This window comes from Sus scrofa, chromosome 1 (genome assembly GCF_054392235.1).
Source record: "Sus scrofa isolate SSC_HxYL_T2T_F1_AM1 chromosome 1, Sscrofa_HxYL_maternal_Yorkshire_Landrace_v2.0, whole genome shotgun sequence".
Lineage (NCBI taxonomy): Eukaryota > Metazoa > Chordata > Mammalia > Artiodactyla > Suidae > Sus > Sus scrofa.
In genome coordinates, this window is record NC_139383.1 from 246,098,607 (window position 1) to 246,122,474 (window position 23,868).

Below are 23,868 nucleotides of genomic sequence, written 5' to 3' on the forward strand. Positions count from 1 at the left end.
TGAGTGGGGTTCTTACCATTTTTTTAAAACTAGTGGAAGCAGCAAAAGACTGGGAGAAGGTGATAAAGTTTTAATCATATATACATCCAAAGAGATGTCTCTATGGTCATGCTATTTATTTTCTTTTAGAATCATAGTATTATATAATCCTACAAGCTCAGGGTTGGAAAAACCAAAAATTATCATTTTTCCAATTTCCTATCTGGTATGCCTTTACTTTTTGGTAAAACATTCCAATAAATAGTCATCCTGCAAGGTTAAACATTCTCTCCCAAAGAGACTAATGTTGATTCTAAAATGGTATAACTTTTTGAAATGTTTCCCTTATACTGAAGCAAAAAAAAAAAAAAACCTCTACATATAACTGTAATGGGTTGGTAAGATCTTTAAAGCCATTCAAAATGAAACTAACTCTCATTTCTGGTCAGATAATTTCAATCATTTGAAGAATGGTTTTTGCACTTCTGAGTCTTCACTTTCCTCTTCAACTAAATAGGATGTGGCTCGGATCCTGCCTTGCTGTGGCATAGGCCGGCAGCCGTAGTTCTGACTTGATCCCTAGCCTGGAAACTTCCATATGCTGCAACTGCAACCCTAAAAAGCAAAGCAAAACAAAACAACAACAAAAATTGGATATGAATCTTCTACTACTGAATGGAGCCTGCCTTTAGAAACCATTTTCACCTGTCTGTAATCCCTAAGTTACTGTTGCATTTCTGTCTTCAGGATGTCAGTTACTTTTGGTTAAATTTTAGAAACATGGAAAGACCTGGAAAATCAAACATAAAGATCTTAAGAGAAGGATGTGTATTAGGAAGAAATCTAAACCTTTGTTCTTGGAAGGAAGTCCCAATGTGAGGCAGTGGTTTTTCAAGATCAAGAGTTTGTAACAAGCCCAATAAAACTTTTACCCTTCTTCTACCTACAAGTATGTCTGGAGGTTGAAGTTAATTTTTTAAGTCCTGCATCATAAAGGTTCTAAACTGCCATCCAGATTTATAGATATAGGACCTACAGCAGGAGGCAGAATAGTCAGGCTGTTTACACCTTCTTTATTCTTAGTCTTTGCCATTTTAATAGCCTAATTGTTGCTTCCCCCATTGCAAGACATAATTCTGAGGTGCCATGTAGTCTTCCTCATTTTTATTCTGCACGGATATAATTTTTGACCTTCAGTGTCTATTCCCCAGACTTTGAAAGCCTGTGACCTTCTCAGAAACATCACCTTTGCCCCCTTTCTGACACCTTTGCAAATGCACTGGGCCAGGGGTCTTATTAATAAATTTTCTTTCTATTATTTCATTAATAGCTGGATTTCATTAAACTATTCTTTTCACTTCAAGGTGAAGGGATTTCTCATTGAAATTAGAACAATATTTTGAGTGTTTAAGAACACTGAATTTAAGAGTTCCATGAAATTACATTTTCTTTTAATTCAGTTCATATCATTATTTTTACCCTGAAGGTAATCAGTGTGAGAACTGTCAAAATCTTTGCTTTTCTAGCTTCTAGCTTTCCAAAATTATGGTCTTCCATTCAGGAGATTTTTTAAAGCAAGGGATTCAAATTTAGGGCCTTATACCTAAAGGATGCAATGGAATATAAGGACTTGAGGATGCAACGGAGTGTAAGGAAAAACCAGTTGTTCCTTGGGCTTGCATTTTTATTTTGTTAGAAGCATCTCGGTCATCATCTCATAACTGAAAACACACAGGTCATTAAAATGGGTAAGAAAGAAGACATGAACACTCATGGGAACCTTGGGCTAAACCCTAAGTGGGAGTCAAATGAAAAGTGACATTGATGTCTTTCTTGTTATGACTAAATTAAGCTCTAAAGTTTTATTATTCCCAAGTCATCATCTATGCACATCTATTTTATTACAGCCACATTCTAGCTAATTGTCAAATTCCAATTTGGCTTAATTTTTAAGCTGCAAGGGAGTTATATGAAATTTCAACCTAAGAGCAGGTACTTGGGAAAAATAGAGCTCTCTTTGCCTGTGACAAAGAGAAGAGTGTGGAGGGTTTAGAAATGCTTCTACACTAACTGTCCTGTTTAGTATTGTGATAACAAGCAGTGCTGCGCATCAAGAAAGACAACACAAATCTTAGGTCTGCTTCTCAGAATGTGCCCCTAGAAGTCTGCACCCTTTTCACTGGGAGAGCTTGTTCAAAAAATACAAATTCAGATTAAAAAACAACAACAACAACAATAAAACAATAAAACCTCTAAACCTTCAAATGTCTGACATCATGTGAAATTTCACCATGAAATCCCAGTCTTACAAGTTCCTTTATAGACTCAGTCATCTACTAAATCATTCCTTCTCTATATTTTATTTTCATTATTTCAAGAAATGATTTATCCCCACTCCCCTTACATACATATGTTTCACAGTCCTCACACAGGTTGCTATGCAGATAACAATGCAGATGTCAGTGGCTTCCTTTAAAAGATCTTGGAATGCAATCTATCAAAAGCCACATGCCCTGGGTTTTAGAGAGGGTGTTTCATTTCATGCTGATGAAATCAAATACTGTAATTCCTGACCCAGATTAGCATCACAAAGCCTATGATATATTCCTTCCAACTCTCATCTTCTGCATGTTCAAGTGTTTTCTACTTACTTTGCAATCTGCAGTCCACTCCCTTTCTAGTGCTTCTTATTGTTGTTTGCTTCTTTCTATTTCTTGAAAATAAAAAGAGCAGTTGTTGATTGAAGAAGTAAAGCACCCATAAAATAGAAACTTCCCAACTGATCTTCACAATCAGCATTACAATTCTGATTTGTAATTCAACACTACAGCTTAAGAGTCACTTCTATCAGTTTCTAAGTTAGTATATTTCAGCGTTTGAGTTCCCAGGAACTCATAATATACTCAGAAGAACTTAACATCTATAGATCTGCACAGTATCTAAAATTGTGCTTTTGCAGACTGATTAAAAAAAAAACAAACTAAAATTCACCACTCCCTTAAGCCCCAGTTATCCTTCCCTGCAACTAAACATCTATACTCCATTATAAGCAGTGAGGTCAGAATTTGCTCAAAAATCTCTGCCCACAAGCCCGACACCCCTTTAGAGGCATTCCTTAGAATTAAGACATTATCACAATTTATTCAGGTTTCTTTCACAATGCACATAAAGAGACGAATTGGCGCATACAGAAGGTGACAGGTTAGGTTAGCATGTTTTCAGATTAGCTTGTTGTCACCTTGAGATAGAGGAAGTAAGCAGAGGATTGGTCAGTTTTAATAGGGTACCAAAGCACAGAACATGGCTTATAAAAACTCTTTGAAGAAGTGAACATTTACCTTTGAAATTCCCAACACATCTAACTTATCATTCGTCTTTGTATTTGTTTAACAATACTTGGTTCAGAGAGCACCAAGGAGCAAAATGAAATTATTTAATCTGTTTGCCAAAGACTAGCTCTTCTTATCTTGGCTTCCTGTGCTCAGTTACGTTTGACCTCAGCTTACTGCATGTTTATATGTTGGTTATTGTCTTGACATTTCCTGCTTGTGTTCTCTGTGGTTGAGTTTAGATTTCCTAAAATTTTGTTTCTGGCCATCTTATCCTAGGGATAAAGAAGAGTAGATATTAGCCTCTGTGTGTCTGTAACATTGGTGGTAGGGAGGAGAATGTTCTGGAAATATTATTTATGATCATTTCACCTTGAAAAAAAGAGGTAAAACTCACTCACAATAAGCTTATGTTTAGATATTGAGTGTTATTGATTTAGTATGTATAGTACTTAAGAAAGGCAAAAAAATAATTTTGTTCAGATTAGTACACAATTTAGAATTTTTAAAAAATTATAATACTTAATCTTTACAACTTAATCTTTTAGTAATCAATCTAATATGATTTAATCAAGTTAAAGCAGGTGGTCCATTAATGAGGTGCCAGCTCTTTACAGGGGCTTTATGAGTAAATAAACCAATAAAAAGGAAGCATCATTTTCAATATACCAATGGGCAAATGACTGGATTTGGATTGGAGTGAGGTGTGGGTGTAGAAGGATTGAGGATAGAAGGACATTAACATTAAATATAAAACTACAGTTATATAAGGGGATGGAAAGAACTGCTGCAGGAGAAAGTTCATCTCAGAGAATCTGTTGAAACCCCACTAAACCATTTGTCTTTGTATTTTTGTTTGGTTGTTTGTTTTGTTTTTTGCAAGCATTGCAATAGTTTATTATTCTTTAATGCTGCTACTTTTTTCCCAGGTTTATTGAGATATAATTGACAAATAAAAATTATATGTATTTAAGATGTGCAATGTGATAATTTGATAGACATATACATTGTGAATGTATATAATGAGATGTATGTGGTGTATGGTATGATGAGAGGTTTCAATATACTGTCTCAGTAAATTTCAATTATACACTATAGCATTATCAACTAGAGTCATAATGTGATACATTAGGTCCTCAGGCCTTATTCATTTTACAACTAAGAGTTTGTACCCTTTTAACAACCTTTCCCCATTTCCTCCACCTCCCAAGCCACTGTCTGTTTCTATGAGTTTGACTTTTTTTTTTTAGATTCCGTATATAAGCAATACAGTACTTGTTTTTATCTGTCCGGCTTAATTTGCTTAGCACAATGCCCTACAGGTTTTTCCATGATGTCGCAGATGGCAAGATTTCCTTCTTTTTAAAGTTGAATAATATCTGTCAATCTATCAGTCTATCTATATATCATATGATCTTTATCCATTCACCTGTTGACTGAAACATCAGTCATTTTGATATGTTAGCTGTTGTGAATAATGCTATAATGAACTTGGGAGTACAGATAACTCTTTGAGATAATGACTTTGGGTTTTTTTGCGTATAGATCCAGAAGTGGCATTGCTAGATTATATGGTAGTTCTGTTTTAAATTTCTTGAGAAAATCCCACACTGTTTCTCTAGTTTCTGTCTATGTTTCTCTATGTACATTCTAATAGTGTACAAGAGTTCTTTTTCCCCCATAGCCTCACCAGCATTTGTTATCTCTTATCTCTTTGATCATAGATATCCAAACAGATGTGAGGTGATAAGTCACTAATGTTTTGACTTGCATTTCTCTGATGATTAATGATATTGGGCACCTTTTCATGTACCTGTTGACTATTTGCATGTCTTCTTTAGAAAAATGTTTATTCAGGTCCTTTTGCCAATTATTTTGTTTTTATGCTATTGCATTATATGTGTTCCTTGTATATTTTAGATGTTAACCCCTTACTGAATATGTAGTTTACACATATTTTCTCTCATTCCATGGGTTTTCTTTCATTGTCTTGTTTCACTGTGGTTTCCTTTGTCATGCAGAAGCTTTTTAGTTTTACACATTTTAATTTTTCTATTTTTGTTTTTGTTGTCTATACTTTGGGTGTCATATCCAAAAACTCATTGTGAAGACAATTGTCAAAGAGCTTTTTCCAATGTTTTATTCTAGGAGTTTTATGGTTTCGGGTCTTACATTTATTTCTTTAATCCATTTTGAGTTGATTTTTGTGTGTGGTATAATATAGGAGTCAAATTTCATGCTCTTGTATGTGGATATCCAGTTTTACCAGTACCGTTTATCAAAGAGATTATCCTTTCCCCATTGTGTGTTCTTGACTCTCTTGTTATAGATTAGTTGACCACATATTCTTGGGTTTATTTCTGGGTTCTCTATTCTGTTTCATGGATATATGTGTTTGTTTTTAATGCTAGTACCACACTGTTTTGATTATTATAGCTTTGTAATATAGTTTTAAACCAGGATGTATGCTGTCTCCAGCTTTGTTCTTTCTCAAGACTGCTTTGGCTATTCAGTGTTTTTGGTAGTTTCATACAAATTTTAGGATTTTTTTTCTATTTCTGTGGAAAACACCATTATAATTTTGATAGGGATTGCATTGAATCTGTAGATCACTTTATAACCCACTTTTCTTTGAATGGACATAAGAATAGGATTGGGTAAAGCTAGTCAAGAAATGGTTGAAGGAACTATTTCTCCTAAAGTAGTTTCACTGCTATTCACAGCTGTTCAAGGGAAGAAAATGCCAGGATTCTGAGATTATCTTATCTGCTTAAAATTCTTCTTGGGTTAGAAAGTGAGAGAAGAGAAAACTGGCCAATTATACCATTTCCTTCATGGTCCACAACAACAGCAAAGCAACAGTAATAAACATTTTATTGAGTAGATACTTTGTGATAAGGACTATGATAACATTCCAATGGATCATCTCTTTTACTCTCCCATATGCTATAAAAGAGATTTATAGGGGGTTAAGTGTCTTACGCAAGGTAAGAGCTGCTAAATGCAGAGGCTAATATCTGAATTCATGTTCTGCTGAATCCAGAGTTTGCATGCTTTATCTCTGCATAGCACTACCTTTCAATAGACACTCCTCTGTTTTTGAAATTCTAGGTCTCAAGTGCTTTATTTGGTTCATCTGGAGAAGTGGAACAGAGAGAGCTGAAATGGGCTGTTCATTTCTGAAGTTGCCTTAGCAGCCATGTGTAATCAGTACGTCCTGCAGGAGGGTATTTCTCAACCTATAGATCTTAGAGAGGATGGGCTATTCCACTGGAAAACTTGGACACAACAGACTTTAAGAATAAGAGTACAGTGTGGCCCATATAAAATCTCATAAATGTACCTCAGTTTCTACACAAGAGAGAAAAATCATTAATAGCCAGCCCATTTAGCTAGATACAGGGGTAGGTAGGGATTGGAGACTGGAAAGGCATGCTTATTATATTATCCTTCTTAGCTTTCCCTGGGTCCAGATTAGCTTTCCTAGGATAGTTTTTTATTAGTCCTAGAAAACAGTCAATGGGAGACTGAGTTCTTTAATGAGATTTAAAAATCAGGGTGTTTTGTATTAACATTCAACCTATAAGGTATTGAATCCTTGGCAAGGAATAACAGGTAATGGTTTTACTTTTGCTTTGGGAGTTCTTGCTCCAGGGTCAGTACCTTGCATATAAGATATTACCATAGAGTCCTTTCTAAAGGATCTTAGCTTTCATTTGCTTAAAAGTCTTCTATGCCTTCTGATTTTAGTTAAAACTCTTTGCCAAGGCTGTCAAAGCTTTCCTCTCACCAGTCCTTTACACAATTCCACACTGTGTGCCATGTAAAACTACTTGCAAATTCCAAAACATGCTTTACCCTCTCACCTTTGTGGGCCTGTATTCCTTCTGCCCCTCCAAATGGTCTTTCATTTGTTTCCCTGGTCAGTTCCATTTAGCTCAACCAAAAATGTCAATTTGTATCCCATCACTCTGGGTTAGTTCTCTAAACCATCCTGCCTGCCCAGAATGAATGTAAAGAATGGGCTAGTGTTCCCCAAGTGACTACAGCTCAACAGGTGGCCAAGAGCTCAATTCTGCAGTCACACAGCAGAGTTTAAACTGTCCCTTAGCCCCTTTAATAGCTGAGTCCACTTAAAGTATTTATTGACCTCCCTGTACCTCAGTTCCTCATCTATAAGATGAATATTGAGTCCCACACTCAGGAGTCCCCTTCATGGCTCAGTGGTTAACGAACCTGACCACGATCCATAGGATGAGGGTTCGATCCCTGGCCTCGCTCAAAGGGTTAAGGATCCGGCATTGCCGTGAGCTGTAGTGTAGGTCAGCAGCTGTGGCTCCAATTAGACCCCTAGCATGGGAACTTCCATATGCCACAGGTGCGGCCCTAAAAAAAAAAAAAAAGTCCCACTCTCAAAGTTTACTGTAAGGATTAAATGCAACGACAGAAGCAAAAACTTAGCACAGTACCTGAATCATTATAAGTTCTCAATAAATGTTAACTAATAATCATCAATTAGTAACACTAATTCATCAATGTTTTGGCATATTTACTGGCATATCTCTCATTAAGCTGAGCAATTTTAGGTCAGGATCAGATCTTTCGTTTCTATTTTCCCTTGGGCTTAGTGCATAATAGGCACTTCATAAATGTCTGTTAAATGAGAGTGAAGATTAAAGATCATAAAGCTGATTAATGAGTGAACAAGATGCTCATGCTTAAATATACTGAATATTTAATTATTGTGTTAAACATGTCCAGGGTTCTTTAAAATTCTCCAAAGGAAGGTTCACCTGTTGGAAGTCTAACTTGTTTTGTTGAACATAGTCACATCCACAACAGGGAAGTATGAGAAAGTGACCTCTTTAATAAAACAGTATAAATGCATCTGAAGCTGAAGAGAAGAGCTACAGGATGAGAGCTTTTAGGTAAAAAGAAATCATTATAAACCTGGTTCTCGATTCTTTTACCCTCTTTCCTACTCCATGTGTGATTGTTTTCTGCTGCCACCAACTAGCATGTAGGGCCTCCGGAAAAAAACCTACTCCTTCTTGTAAACCCTACCTCAGATATGGACTGAAATCTCCTTCTTTGCACACTCTCACAGTAACTGTCCTAAACTACAAAGAACAAAAATAACCAAGTTTCTCAAGTACAGGTTTATGACGGCAGGACTAAGAAGCCCTAATATCCTGGTACCCTTTCACCATCCCATAGAAGCTATGCTTAGTTGATTAGCTCTTTCATTATCTGCTCTAATTTCCATCTACACTGTAGAAGCCAGAAAGATACAAATGTCATTCCCCAAATGTTTTTGCAGCTGAGTTGCAAATGAGAAATAGATTCTCTAATCACTAACACGGAATTAAGTGGGGAGAAGGTGGAGAGAGAGAGAGAATGGTTTAGGCAGGGTCTGTTTTGCCAACAAGACTAAAGCTCTTTCAGACACATGTGACCTTCCTCAGCCCTGGCCCGCAGCTGGAGTACTGTGGTCCTAGAGCCAGCACTAGGGTCAGTGGTGTTCTAGGTCCCTGACCTTCTTGTGGCAGCAAAGGCAGCTACTACCTGGTGTGTATTTCTATACAATTGTATCGAAAATCATTATTGGAAAGACCAGTCTGGAGCCCACTACCTCTGGCGCAACCACAATTTTGTAAAATCCTAAGTCCTGGTATTTAATTCTTTTCACTTAAAATAGCTAGAATAATGCTGATATGATCCCCTTGGTGGCTTTTCCTGACAGCCTTTGTTGTTTCTGTGGTCATTTTATTCTCTAGCTGACATCTTCCCCTTTTCTGGCTCTCCAAGCTTCTCCTTCCAACTCTACCCATCCTGTACTAGAAACTGAATCAATGATATTGCCTTTCTTTTTTTAAAGTATAGTTGATTTACAATGTTCCTTCAGTTTCTGCTGTACAGCAAAATGACCCAGTCATACATGTATATACATTATTTTTTCAAACTATCTTCCATCATTTTCTAACCCAAGCGATTGGACATAGTTCCCTGTGCTGTCTAGTGCGACCTCATTGCTTATCCATTCTAAATGTCATAGTTTGCATCTACCAACCCCAAACTCCCTGTCCATCCTACTCCCTCCCCCATGTAGCAGACTGGCAACCACAAATCTGCTCTCCATGTCCGTGATCTGTTTCTGTTTTACAAATCAGATCATCTGTGCCATATTTTAGATTCCGCATGTAAGTGATATCATATGGAATTTGTCTTTCTGACTTACTTCATTAATACTAATATGATATACTAATATGAGACTCTAGTTGCATCCATGTTGCTGCAAATACCGTATGATCCAGCAATCCCATTCCTGGGCATATATCCAGACAAAACGTTCATTCAAAAAGATACATGCACCCCTATGTTCATCACAACAGTATTCACAATAGCCAAAACATGAAAACAACATAAATGTCCACTGACAGATGAATGGATTAAGAAAATGTGTTGCATATGTACAATGGAATACTGATCAGCCATAAAAAAGGACATTGCCTTTCTTGAGATGGTAGTTTGAGCCCAGGGCCATACCTCTTGCTTCTCAATTCCCTCAAGGTTGTAAACCACCCCACTCAGTTTGCTTTCCAGTCCAAAGTTTCAGCTTCTCATCAGGTAGGGTACTGTTCTTTACAAACTATTTATAGAAGCTCACTGAGCCCCAGGGAATAACTTACCCCAGTGAAAGCTTTTGCATACACTCACTTTGGGCCAAAAATTCCCTTTTTCCCAGTGTCAAATAGTCTCATCCACTACAAATCCCTCATAGAAAAAGACCCCAAGAACGCAAACCTGAAGAATATCCCAAGAATACAAACCCAACAATAAATAGGTAATGAGAATTAGCACACATGAAACTGCAGGATGGGTACAGGAGTAGAGCCTCAGCTTTCACAGTTTACAATGTGTTTACTCATAAATACTCAAAACAAGGGCCTTTTTTGCTTTCTCCTTATGTTCCGGTCCTCTCACTCCCTTCTTAGGAGATGAGGTTCACCCTCTTATGCTAAGATCACATTTTGATCTTGTTAAACAGCTACACAGCCAGGTCATGAGCAATTTGAAATTGAGAACTGCCTTAGTCATCTTTCCATCCTCAACACCTAGCATTGGGCCTGACCCAAGTTACCATATACATTCCAGAAACAATTCTGTGACACCAACTGGATGTCTTACAACTCAATTATATTCTTTTTTATTGATATGTAGTTGATACAACTCATTTATGTTCTGACAGTGTCAGAGATAGCACAGAACACAAAAGGTTAAGGGCTCATTCCCATAACACTGTCCCCACTTTAGATGCCAGCCACAAGTCTCTGAGGTTCTCAAGCTACTTGCACTTCTTCCCTGCTGGCTACAGATTTGGGGGTTCTCACAACACCCTTTAGGTTTTATGATTCACTAGAATGACTTACAGAACTCCCTGAAACCACCTCATTTAAAATTACCATTTTATTATAAAAGTTATAACCTAAGAACAGCCAAATGAAAGAGGTGAATAGGACAAAGTCCAGGGAAGAGAGCTACAGAGCTTCTATCCCTGTGGACTCAAGGGTGTGCCACCCTCCTTGTACATTGATCGATATGTTCATAAACTTGGAAGCTCTCTGAGCCTTGGTTTTCAGAGTTTTTATTGCGGTTTCACTAGGTAAACAGGAGTGATTAAATCACTGGTCATGCATTTGAATTCATTCTTCATCCCCCTTCTCTCCATAGAGGTTGGGGAGGTAGGGGAGTTTGCTGAAATCTCCAACCTGCTAATAACATGTTTGGAAACTATCTAGAGGCCCACTATAAATCGCCTTGTTAGCAGAAACTCAGATATGGTAGAAAGGTGCTTGTAATAAATGACAACAGATACACCACCTCTCAGGAAAATTCCAAGAGTTTTTGAAACTCTGTTCCAGGAACCAGGGACAAAGATTGGATCTAATCTTTACCATATCACACCATCTGAGACACATTTGTCAGACTGAGTTGAGTCGGTACCTACAGCTTCCTGTTAGTCACTTTATAAAAATTAAATGAAAGGGTGTTCAATTCTAGGATCAAAATTCTCCCATTGGAAGTAATGGTCTTTAAGCCTTTCCTTGACTATTCACTTAAAACACGGCATAAATAATCACCAGCTAAAAGCCTGATTTAAATCTCTTTCAAACTATGGATGATAGGAAATGAACTCTGCTACCCCAGATGAGCATTTGAGGCTTTAGTATATTAACTACTAATATTTTTATATCACTTTGAAGTTGCTAAGGTAGGAATAGCAGATTTGGGGGGAGGGGGAGCTTTTTAGGGCCACACCCGCAGCATATGGAGGTTCCCAGGCTAGGGGTCCAATCGGAGTTGCAGTTGCCGGCCTACGCCACAGCCACAGCAATGCAGGATCTGAGCCACCTCTGCAACCTACACCACAGCTCACGGCAACTCCGGATCCTTAACCCACTGAGTGAGGCCAGGGATCGAACCTGCAACCTCATGGTTCCTAGTTGGATTCGTTTCTGCTACAGCACGGCATGAACTCTGGGATAGCAACTATTTTTATTGCCCAGAATCTGGGTAAATATACTTCCCTGCCAGCCAGAATAAACATCAAGCACAGTAAGTTTTATCAAGGTATGCACACATATAAACATTTATTTGTCCATTGAACCAGTTTTGTTTTTAACTCTGAAAATGGAATAAGAGGATAAAGATGTATAGTTACTGTGCTCAGAGCTTATATTACTTTGATTTAGAAAAAACAAAAGCTACAGGTGAGATTTGTTTTTGTATGGAAGGAAAATATTATCTACATAGATTAAATGACAAAGATTTACATTTATATATACACATATATAAATACATGTATTTGAATATACAGAGAGTCAGTGGACTTTTTCTGCAAAACCCACTGTATAAATAGTAAATATTTTACACTTTATAGGCCACACAGCTTCTGTAACAATTACTCAGCTCTGCAATTATAGTGGGAAAGCATCCATAGACATTATGTAAAGGAATTATTGCGGTTGTGTCCTAATAAAACTTTATTTATGAACACTGAAATTTGAGTTTTATATAACTTTCATGTCACAAAATAATATACTTTTGATTTTTTTCAGCTATTTAAAAATGTAAAAACAATGTTTGCTCTCAGATCATATGCAAAGACGCAGCAGTAGATAACAAAGGTTAATCTAGTGGTGGTATCTCTTTCCTCACGTTGCATGATCTGAATGAACCTGCATCAGCTTAGTACTCTAACAAGTGAGTTATTTGAATTCCTTTGGATTTTGAAAGCAAGCCTCATAAATAATATTATCCCTCAATCCCTCCAGCCCTGTCTCCCACCCTGCTTCCCTCTCCCCCTCCTCTTGTCTCTATCTCATTCTTGAAAGACAAGATGGGTTTAATGGCAAATGTGCCCCGAATACTTCCAACATTGACTGTTCATGCTATTAATATCAAGGTAACATAGCTGGTGACAGCTTCTTCATTGATTCATAATTCATGTCCCGTTAAAGGGTATCTGAGCTGATGAGTTATACATATTTTGCTCTGAATATGCTAATGTTGTCAGTTTATATCAAAATAAAACCACAAATTATTTCTTTTTTGACTGAGGAATTAAGGGAGAAGATGCCTCTTTGAGGGGCAGATGGGAAATCCCAAGACCTGGAAAATACCTCTGACTCTGAAAGATCAAATCCTATTCAAGTCTAAATCAAACTGCCTCTTAGCGATTCTGCCCAACTCAGCAGTGGGTGTCCTACAGCAACAGGGCAGAATTTCTTATGTACTAGCTTCACAGAATGTTAAGAGAGAGCTTTCCTTCACAAATTTATTTCAGGAAGTGGTTGTACTTTTAAAGCAATTTTTAAAACTCTCTAAGTGAATAGGTTCATCAATCAGAAAGCCCAAAGGAAGGTGGGGAAAAAAGGGCAAAGTTTTTTTTCATTGTTATTAAAGCAGGAGAAATAATATCTGAGGCCTGAGGCTCAATTTGTGAAGAGCATGATCCACGGGACTCCTGTTCAAGGTAGGCGGCTGCTGAGACACTTCAAAAGATCATCTTTATTGCAGAACAATTGCCTGACCCAGTTTCCTGGTCAGCAACATGCTTTTGTAGAAACTTCAGGAACTGATGAAAAAGCTCAGCCAAGTTAGCATGTGTACTTTCATCTGAGGCTATCAGGAGGGGAAATATGAAAAGGTTTCCAGGTCTCTTGGATTTAGCACTGCCAGGTCTACTGACACAGAAGCAAAGAATAAAACAAAAGATATGAGCATGTTTTCAAAGGCAGTGTCTGACTTCTTGGCAAATGTGGTTGCTATTAGGGTTTGGAGAGGTCTTTCTGTATTCATAGTTTTTTGGTCTATCAAAATATTTTGATATCATAATAAAATCCCATGGTAAAGTACGTTTTGACCGTTGACTAAGGATTTGCTGCCTTGATATAAAAAGATATTCTTCTACCCTGCCTTATGTCTCCTTGAGACACAATTCTTGGTGCATAAGCATCTAAACAATATTTAATTTAGAATTTCGACATGCATCATAAAACTAACACAAAGAGCAACAATGTATGTTTTAATGATTTTTAAGGGGAACACACATCTCCACAAATAGCTCTAAGTTAAGTTCCATTCATTGAATGCTAGAAAAAAATGACATCTTTAAGCAAAGAGCTCTTCAGCTTTTTATTTTAAGCATCTGCGTACTTATATTTATCAGTAAAAAGAATCTTTCAAAAAAGCTATTCAATTTTAGAATTCCTTCATCTGTGTTTTTCTGTCTTCAGGTTCATTTTGGAGAATTTCATCTTAATTCATTTTTAGCCTTACTTGTATTTGCTTCCTCGGGTTGCTGTGACCAAAAACAAAGTGAATTAAAATAACAGAAACCTGTCGTCTCACAGTTCTAGAAGCTAGAAATCTGAAATCAAGTGGTCTGCAGGGCCAAGCTCTCTCTGATGGTTCTAGGGGAGAATCTTTTCTGTGTCTTTCATAGTATTTTCCACCAACCCTTGGTGTTTCTTTTTTTTCTTTTTCTGGCCACACCCGTGGCATATGGAAGTTCCTGGGCCAGGGACTGAATCCGAGCCACAGCTGCAATCTGAGTCACTATGGCAATGCCAGCTACTTTAACCCACTGCACTGGGCCAAGGATCAAACCTGCCTCCCCAGCAACCTGAGCCACTGCAGTCAGGTTCTTGACCCACTGCACTACAGTGGGAACTCCTCCTTGGTGTTTCTGGCATTTAGATAGATCACTACAGTCACATGCCTGTCTCCCTCCTTCTGTTTCTTTGTACGGTTTTCTCTCTGTGCACATCTGTCTCTGTGTCCAAATTTCTCCTTTTTTAAGGACACAGGTCATATCAAATTAGGACCTATTTTAATGACTTCATTTTAACTTGATAACCTTGGTAAAGAATCTATTTCCAAATAAGGTCACATTCTGAGGTACAGAGGCTTAGGACTTCAATCTATCTTTAAGGCCTGGGGTGGGGGGGATACAATCAACCCATAGTATATAGAGTGTTATGTATTTAATATAATAATGTTTTGTTATTTATTTATAGAATGTGGCTAACAAAATTCAACCACAACAAAGAAAGCAGTATGATACCTAAGTCCTTTCCAGTTGCCTTAGGCATTCACAACTTGGGATGTGTGCACAAATGCAGTTTGATCCAGCCTGTCCCAGGGTAACTGCAGAATGGGAGTAGGTCTGGATCTCTTTCTGGCAAGACTTTTCCTGAACGTCACCAATAAAACATCCAAGCACTCATTCTGACCCTCTGTTAGAATTCACTTCAAGGCCCTCCATGTCCCACTAGCCACAGTGATTCTACAAACGAGCCAGCACCAATGGAGCAGAGAAGTCCAAACCGCAATTACTCTATACCTCCTCTCGGTTGGCTCTGTAGCATTGTGAGACAGTATGGCTCACAGACCCATTAAACCTTTGGCATCTGAGTGTTTGGAAAATTTGTTTGAAACAGATAAATGTCAGAGCCTAAAGCAGTGATTGTCAATTTGAATCACCTGCTGAGATCCAAAAAAAAACTTGGTTGCTGGTCTTCACTCCCATGATTGTAACTGAATCAGGTTTCTGTGCAGCCAGAGCATCAGCATTTTAAAAGCTTCTTGTGCATTACTAGTATGCAGCCAAAAGTGAGAATACATGATATAGCTCAGCACTCCTCACATAAGTATGTACCTAGGAATCACCTAGGAATCTCATTAAAATGCAGATCCTGACTCCACAGGTCTTGGGTGGGGCTAGAGATTCTGTGTTTCCAACAGGCTCCCAAGGGGTGCTGATGCTCTTGATCCATTGACCACACTTTGAGCAACATGATCTAGAGAGCTGGTTGTCAAAGAGGCTGCAGGTTGGAGTAACCAGCAGAAATATAAAAAATATGGATGCCTGGGTTTTACCTCCAGTGCTTCTCATAGAATTGATCAGGAGTTGTACGCACATCAGGGCTTTTAAAAGCTTCACATGTGATTCCAAAGTGCAGCCCAACTTGAGAACCACTGCTGTTAAGAAAAGGCAGAAGAAGTCTTCAGTTGTTCCTGCAAATCCACCAGTGTGGGCAGGTGGTACCTCTTTAATGGAAGGTCAGCACCCAGACATTTCTCTATTCGCTCCCCCAGTGCTGTAAGCACACGTGTACCCATGCTCAACAAGGGAAGATCACTCTGTAATGAGTCATTCTGAAGTGCTAAGAAAGATGCCCCATGTAAACCTCATGTTCTAGGTTTAGGTTTCCACCCAGTATTCACTCCCTTCCTACCACTGCCATGTGATCACTAATACACTTAGAATGTTCTGTGATGTCATGCATTCTCCTGGAGTCATCCCCAGAGTCTGTTAATGACTGCCTTTCTCTTCCATGTTCCAACTTACCCCACAGAAAGAAGGCTGGCTGGTCTTCTGAGTTCTCTGTAAAAGAATGGACTAAACTTCCAAGGAGGGTGACACCAAATGGGGAGGCTCACTTGTTGGGGGCATAATTTGGGAAGGTATCCAAGTATATCACATAAAACCAAGGAGAAAGGAGAAAAAGAGTGATTTTATAATTAGATATGTTTACCAGTGGAGTGAATGAGGGGAATATCCTTTTCATTCTCCACAGGAAATCTTCCACAGAATTGACAGGGCTCACAAATGTGACTAGATGCACTGCGGCCAATGCAAAATGATGCTGACTTGGGGGTTTGTGCAGTGTCAAAACAAAAGCCATCCAAGGAACCAGGTATATGTGCATAACAAATTTTTAAGGGGAGATAATAGAGGATGAACAGGCAGAAGTGAGAAAGCAAACAAGGTTGCTTCTGGGGGATAATGTTCAAAGAAGGTAATTGAATCTCTTTTCATCTTTCTTGGTTCAGCCTGGGAATTGAGACAAGCTTTTGTACCAGCAGTCAAAACTGCAGGAGTAGACCCAAATCCAGAGGGAGGAAAGCTGAATACCACACTCACCACCATATATATTCTTTTCCCTTATAAGTTATTACCAAATATTGAGTACAGTGCCCTGTGCTATGAAGTAGGTCCTTGGTTATCAATTTTATATATAGTAGTATATATATGTTAATCCCAAACTCCTAATTTATCCCTCTCCCACCCCCTTTCCCCTTTGGTAACCATGAGTTTATTTTCTATGTCTATGAATCTCTTTCTATGTTGAAATTAAGTTCATTTGTATCTTTTTTTTTTTTTAGATTCCACATATATGCCATATCATATGATATCTATCTTTGTGCGGATTACTTCACTTAGTATAATAATCTCTAGGTCCACCCATGTTGCTGCAAATAGCATTATTTACTCTTTTCTTATGGCTGAATAGTCTTTCGCTGTATGTATAAATACCACACCTCTTTATCCATCTAGATGTTGATGGACATCTAGGTTGCTTCTGTATCTTGGCCTTTGTAAATAGTGCTGCTGTGAAGGTTGAAGTACATGTATCTTTTCGAATTACAGTTTTTTCTGGATTTATGCTCAGGAGTGAATTTTCAGAATCATATGATGTCTCTATTTTTAGGTTTTTAGGTAACTTCCATACTGTTCTCCATAGTGGCTGTACCAATATACATTCCAAGTTTGGGGACAATTCCTACCTACAACTTTGCCTTGCACATAAGAATCCATTCTTTACACTCTTTATTCACAATCAAAAGGGAATGCCTTCTGAGTCACAGACACTCCAGCTTTCCATGTAGAAATGTTCTCTTAAGGTTTGAAAGCAATGTGATGCTAAAAGTACCTTGTTCTGAGACTGGTTGGAGGTTCACCCTGAATAGAAACCCAGAGAGAGATCTTCTCAGAGCTCCTCCCTTCCTCAATCCATCGACAGTCTTGTCAAAAGAATCATATTCAACCAGATGCCCTACCACTGAAAGCAGCTTGTCTCGGGATGAGCTATGATGATGAGTGGGTTTTCGGGTGTGCTCTGCTACCCTGCACTTCATCACAGTGTGTCCCTCACAGAGGAGACCCTTCAAAAAGAGACATTGGTAATTGAAGGAAATTAGAAATAAAATCACAGACAGGAGCATGCACTCGATGGCATGAACTGAGATTTACAGAGAGGTGATTTCATTATTATTATTGTTTATTGGTTGGGGCTGAGCAGCTGACCCCTCAAAAAAGAGAAAGAAAGGGATCCCTGGAGGAAAATATGAGAGAGGGCATGAGAACCAGAGAAGATGAGAGAGACCCAGGAAAGCCAGAAGTACTATGGAAAGCAGGTTAAAGAAAGAAAATCTGTCTTTCTTTCTCTGACCCATTTGAGCGCTATGACCATTATGTGAGGGCGCCTTTTCAGGAACTAGAAATATCATTTTCAAGATCTTTTTGTAGTGAAATATATTCATGTATTTTTTTAAAATCTCATTTAATCTTTTGTAATGTCTGATGTTATTAATTTGTTATTCTTAGAAAAGTCCTGTTTTTGACTAGACTCAGACCTAGAGGTAGAAGCACCCAGAAGGGTCAGCCTCTATGCCTCAGAAGTCTGTTTCTGGCATTTTTCTTTGGTTTCCTTCATTCCCTTGGCCAAAAGCATATCATTCTAAAGGCTTGTCCTTAGTTTGCTTAGTATGTGCTTTCTTCAGAGACACAATGATGTTTTGAGCACTGTGGTCCTGGGTTTCTTACCTTCTTTGTTCAGGGGCTTCCTTATAACACATTATCACGTGGTGCCTTCTTCAGAAAGACTGAAAATTTGCAATTCTACTAGCTCTTTTGGGTCCCAGATGATAAGGCATAGTAGTTTCAGTCTGGGAATATCCTCCCTTTCCCCCCAATAACCAAGTTGTTAACACTCAGACAGCATCTGCAATGCAACCTTGAACACAACAAATTTGTGTTCTTTTCTCCAGTTTTCTTTGATCTATAACAGCAATGTCCCTTATTAGGTGGCAGGCAGACACAGCTATAGGTCAAGACAGCCTACTTGATGGGGAAATCTTGTTTCCTGTTCTCATCACTGATCCAGACCACACAATCCTTCAACAGCACTTTCTGTGTTCGTACCCTTTTCATAAAGGTATGAAGTTTGCATTCATCATCCACTTCTGACAGCCAGTGGAAAGCAACTGATTGCCTCCAAGACACTGTGAAAAAAAAAAACAATTACCTCAGTTAGTTTTTACCACAGTCCTTTGCATCATCATCCCATTTTTTATATGAAAAACAGGAGCAGAAAGAGAGATTTTTCTGAAAATTGTTCATTCCACATATATTGGGTGCAAGATTTGAAACTATGTCTCCACTGCCCCAGCCCATTCTCCTTCCTCCTTCTGCCTGAAACAGCTGTCTTTAGATAAATAGGTAGGGTTGTAAGTAAAGTTTAAAACTGTTCAAATACTTCCTCAAATTTACATAGCTACCAAATAGCAAAGCTAGGATTTGAAGCCAGTCTTTCTGATCCCAGGTCCTAAATTCTTAAGTACTTAAATAACTAGGATTTCTAAATCTTCCCATGTAGATAGGTATCAAATGTGGCTTAAATATATTCTGGGATGGGGAAATACATATATTTATAACTATTGAGAGAAAATAAAGGAATAATTATTGTTCTTCCTAATTAAAATGAATTCTATTGGCATACCTGGCCCCAGGATGCAGGTATAGAACAGGAAAAGACCCAGGAGGTTCTGTGAACACTTTAGCCTTGTTTGTGGGGGGTTGGGGGGGACCTCATGCTCTGATGGAGACAGGGATTCTGAGGTTAGGAGACACATCTGGTTCTGATACCTGATTAATGGACAGAGACAGATCCTCCCAGTGTAGTGAGGTGGAGGGTTCAGGTCCAATAAGATCAGAAATCAAGAATTAGCATGGAAATAAAGCAGAAGTAATGACAGTAACCAAAGATGGAGAGAATTGTCTCTACATTGTTTTGTAAACACTTGTATCTTCTACTTTGTGGATAAAGAAATTGAGTTTGAGAGAATTTAGACACCTCTCCCAGTGCCAGATGTGGCAGGACCATGATTCAAACCCCAAAATGCCTAGGTCCTCAAGTAATAAGATGAGATCAAGGATCTTTCAGGAGCAGGAGGGTTCAGGTAAACCTGAGCTATTAGGGAGTTAACCAAGGTTCAGTGAAGGCAGAGGGCCAGTTGCCCTCAGCATGGCCTTACAGAGGAAGTGCTCAAAACCCAGCACCCTACAGGCACATTCTGAGAGAGAAGAAAAAACTTATTTTTATTTTTTAAATTAAATTAAATTTAGTTTTTGCTTTTTAGGAAGCAAAATGTGGCATATGGAAGCTCCCAGGCTAGGGGTCAAACTGGAGCTGCAGCCACCAGCCTACACCATAGCCACAGCAACGTGGGGTCCAAGCTGTGTCTGCAACCTATACCACAGCTCACAGCAATGCCAAATCCTTAACCCACTGAGCAAGGCCAGGAATCAAACCCGCATCCTCACGAATACTAGTCGGATTCATTTCTGCTGTGTTGCAGTGGGAACTCCCTTCTTTTTAAATGAAGTCATTTAAACTTCATGATGTGAAGAGAGGAGAACAAAGCAGTAGCTTAAAATGATTTACTATCTTAGGGAAAATGTTTAAGTAAACTCTTCAGACAAAGGAAAGAAGGGAGGGAGGGAGAGAGGGGAAAGGGGGGGGGGAGAGGAAAGAAGGAAAGGAGAAGGAAGGGAGAAGAAGAGAAAGAAGTAAAAGAGGAAAAAGGGAGGATAAAAGGGGAAATAATGAAGGCAGAAAGGAATAGATAGAGGGAGAAAGAAAGGATGGAGGAATAAAGGTATAAAGGAAAAAAAAGAGAATTATAAAAGACATGGATCCAACACAAATTAGAGCCTTCAGCAGCGAATCTATAGATAGCTGTCACTGAAGGTTATTTTCAGATAATGAAATTAAACACACCCTTTTATCTTCTGTGCTCCTATAAGATCATGAGTTCTGGAGATCATGGTCTACAGTACATATGCAATTTTGATGTCTCTCCAAGGACTTAAAACAATACTGTGCATACAGTGGGTGTTGAATAAATAAGAGGCTGGCATTGATTGATAGTCTCTTCCCTAAAGGAAATTGATCTCCAATTCAAATCTCCAACATAACACTGAGGAAGGTTAATCTTCATATCCCCACAGATGGAGACTAATGGGATAGGCCTAAGTAGGCAGAAGTGCATCAGGAAGCCAAATTGGGAAATGATAGCTATTGTCACCCTGGGAATTGCCAAAAATGGATGTCACTCATGGCCTCCAGCTCCAATGTCTGAATGTTTTTTTCCCTATAAATAGCAATAGATGGGTGAAAGAACACTGAAACCAATGAAACATGCATGTAAATAAAGTTTTAACAAATTCTTGAGAACAGACTAGCAAGACAGTCATGAACAACTTTCAGTTATTTGCTTTTGAAAAGTGGTAGCTGCTGAAATGCTGAAGATAGGTCAAGGACAGCTCTTCCTCTTCATTCTCAAACCTAATCTCAGTTACAGCATTGCCATTTACATGGACAAGTATGGCCCAGCAAAGTGGTCCAGGACTTCATAAACATCCATTACAGGCAGACACAACTGTTCATGCATCCCACTCAGAAAGTTTGAAGAATCCTAACCCTCTGTCCTTTCAGGTGCTCTTGAATATTTTAGCCTATCCACATGCCTTAAATACCATTCATTTCACCAATGAGTGCCCATTTCTGATATTCAGTATGCTGACTTGAAATTGCCAGTTTCTCCGATGAGAATTTATTTCAAATATTCACTATGCTAATTAACATAACTACCTGTATGGATAAGCAATAAGGATAAACAACATACCTTTAAGAGTTACCTCTGAAGTGTGGCCTTTGTTACTCAATGTTAGATAGCCCGCCCTAACCCCTAACGTGTGGATTCCTATTTACAACTGCCGTTTGAGTAGTAAATTCAGCATTTACATTTATACTATGTTAGCATTGAGTATTTTAAAGTATGTAACAAACAACATAACATAAATGGTAAACTATATTTAAATATTTTCTTTTTCTCTTTAAAAATAATGATTTTAATAATTAGCAAGTGAAGTACATTCCGATATATATACTACATATATTCAATATTGCCTTTTATATAAACACAGGAAAACCCAGCCATACTAAGTTAACTTCATGCCCTGAAATATGATAAATATACTACTTCGAGCAGGAACTTTCACTTTCCTCTTTTCAGCTGAGGGAACACACATCCACTGGAGTCACTCTTCTTCCTAGTTTCCAGGTTTTTGGCTCAAACTCCAGTTCTAAGGGCCAAGGCAAGTCTGTTGTCCTCCATAAAACTGTACTACATTCCAAGTGCCTTTCAGTCTTAGGTATCCTTAGGCTCTGGCAGGTATGAGAAGCTCTGTGCCTGGACTCAGTACAGTTCAGCAACCTTGTGTCCCTAACATTTTTCTCATCACCTTGACCCTAATACGGAAGTTAGCTCCTAAAACCAATTTCCAGAATATGCACACCTGTACTCCCTCCCTCACTCATTCACTGCCTCATTCAATGTCTTTACTAAAGTTTTGGTAAAATTAAGGGTTTTGTACCTCAAAATACAGAAATAAAAATTTAACAGAAAACTTTTTTTGGACCATTCCTCCTCACAGGTCCCACATCTGGTTGCACACTCATCCTTTGCCATGGTGGCGTTATTGGTCTCATGACATAGTAGTTACATTATTTTGTACAGAAGAAGTTAGTTACTTTCCTGGAGTCTCTCTTCCCTCATCCTCAGTGCTTTCAAATTTTTGCACCATTGAGTGATTTAATTTTTCCAGTAACACATTTCAGAATCGGGAGGAAAAACAAACAGCAAAGATAGTGAACATAATGACCCTTTTAAAGGCATATTATGTGTAAGAAAGAAATATCAGGAACTCTCAGATTATAGGACAATTATCTAGAAATTTCTAATACAGCCTTTCCAACCTTTTTTTCTTAGTCATTTGCATAAGAGCTGTTATCCAGCAAGGGTCATTTCTCCATTCTTCTTGTCTAATGGAACTGTACATTTTTATACTTCCCACATCTAGTTTTGTGATATATAACCTTTCTTCAGTTTTCTACAGAAGAAAAGATCATTTTATTTCCTACTGATGGAGATTTTATTCTCCCAGAGACAACTTTCCTCATCCTATTTGACTCTCTGAAGATGAAAAACTGACCCTTTGATATTATAAACATAGCACAGATATGTTTATATTCCCCCTGAGGTCTGAATTGTTAAGGTGACAGAGAAAGAGGCTGATATATTTATTACTGATAAACTTCTCATGTTTTTTCCCTTTATTATTATAGAAAAGATAAATCTGGGGTCTCTTTGCCTATTCAAATGCAAATGAGGGAAATGTGGGCCCTAGTTTCTTCTGATGCCTGAGTTTTCAGAGATCAGAGGCTTGAACCCAAGAAGCATGGGCAAGTATGTTTGCTTCCAAAGCAGTCCTGTCCAGGTACTTGTGAGAAGCTTGGGAGGTGGGGGCTGCCAAGAACTACACTTCTATTCATGTAGGAATATACAGTTTGTGAAGGAGAAGCAGAAGTGAAACAGCAAATCTATTCAAGTTTGTTTCTCAAAGGAAAGGAATTACCTGGGATCTGACCAAGTTACAGTTTCTGACTCAGCAGGTCTAGGGGGTGGGGCTGAGATTCTGCCTTTCTTCCTGGCTCCTAGGCCATGTCAATGCTGCTGGTCCAAGACAGGTAGCAAGATGTTAGGGACAAGTAAAGTCTTCCCATGGACTGTAGAAGACATTCTAAATATAAGATCTCTCTTAACTTTTATTTCAGTGGTACTAAGGACCTCAAAAATATGTTTTTTTAATGTCTAAATAAAGTCCTACTATTTTAAATTTCTTTTTGTAGAAGTAAATAGCATTCTGAATAAGTGAGTGGATTATGGACTTTTCACAAAGCCATTTTAACCACCATCCAAACCAAGAAAGAAAACATAACCAGAATCTCAGAAGCCTTCCCACACCCGTGGCTAAATCCCTGCTCTTCCCTACCTCCTTCTTGAACCATCCTGACTCCTATAAGCA

The 23,868-nt window shown here is 38.3% G+C and overlaps 1 long non-coding RNA gene across 1 annotated transcript in view; it reads right to left on the reverse strand.

The window, feature by feature from the left end:
• Positions 1 to 18,810: 18,810 nt before the first annotated feature.
• LOC110255755 (uncharacterized) overlaps positions 18,811 to 23,868 on the reverse strand; it is a 170,157-nt gene continuing 165,099 nt past the window's right edge. The window contains exon 3 of the long non-coding RNA XR_002336548.2: positions 18,811 to 18,941. This is a non-coding gene — a long non-coding RNA (uncharacterized LOC110255755). The remainder of the gene's footprint in view (positions 18,942 to 23,868) is intronic.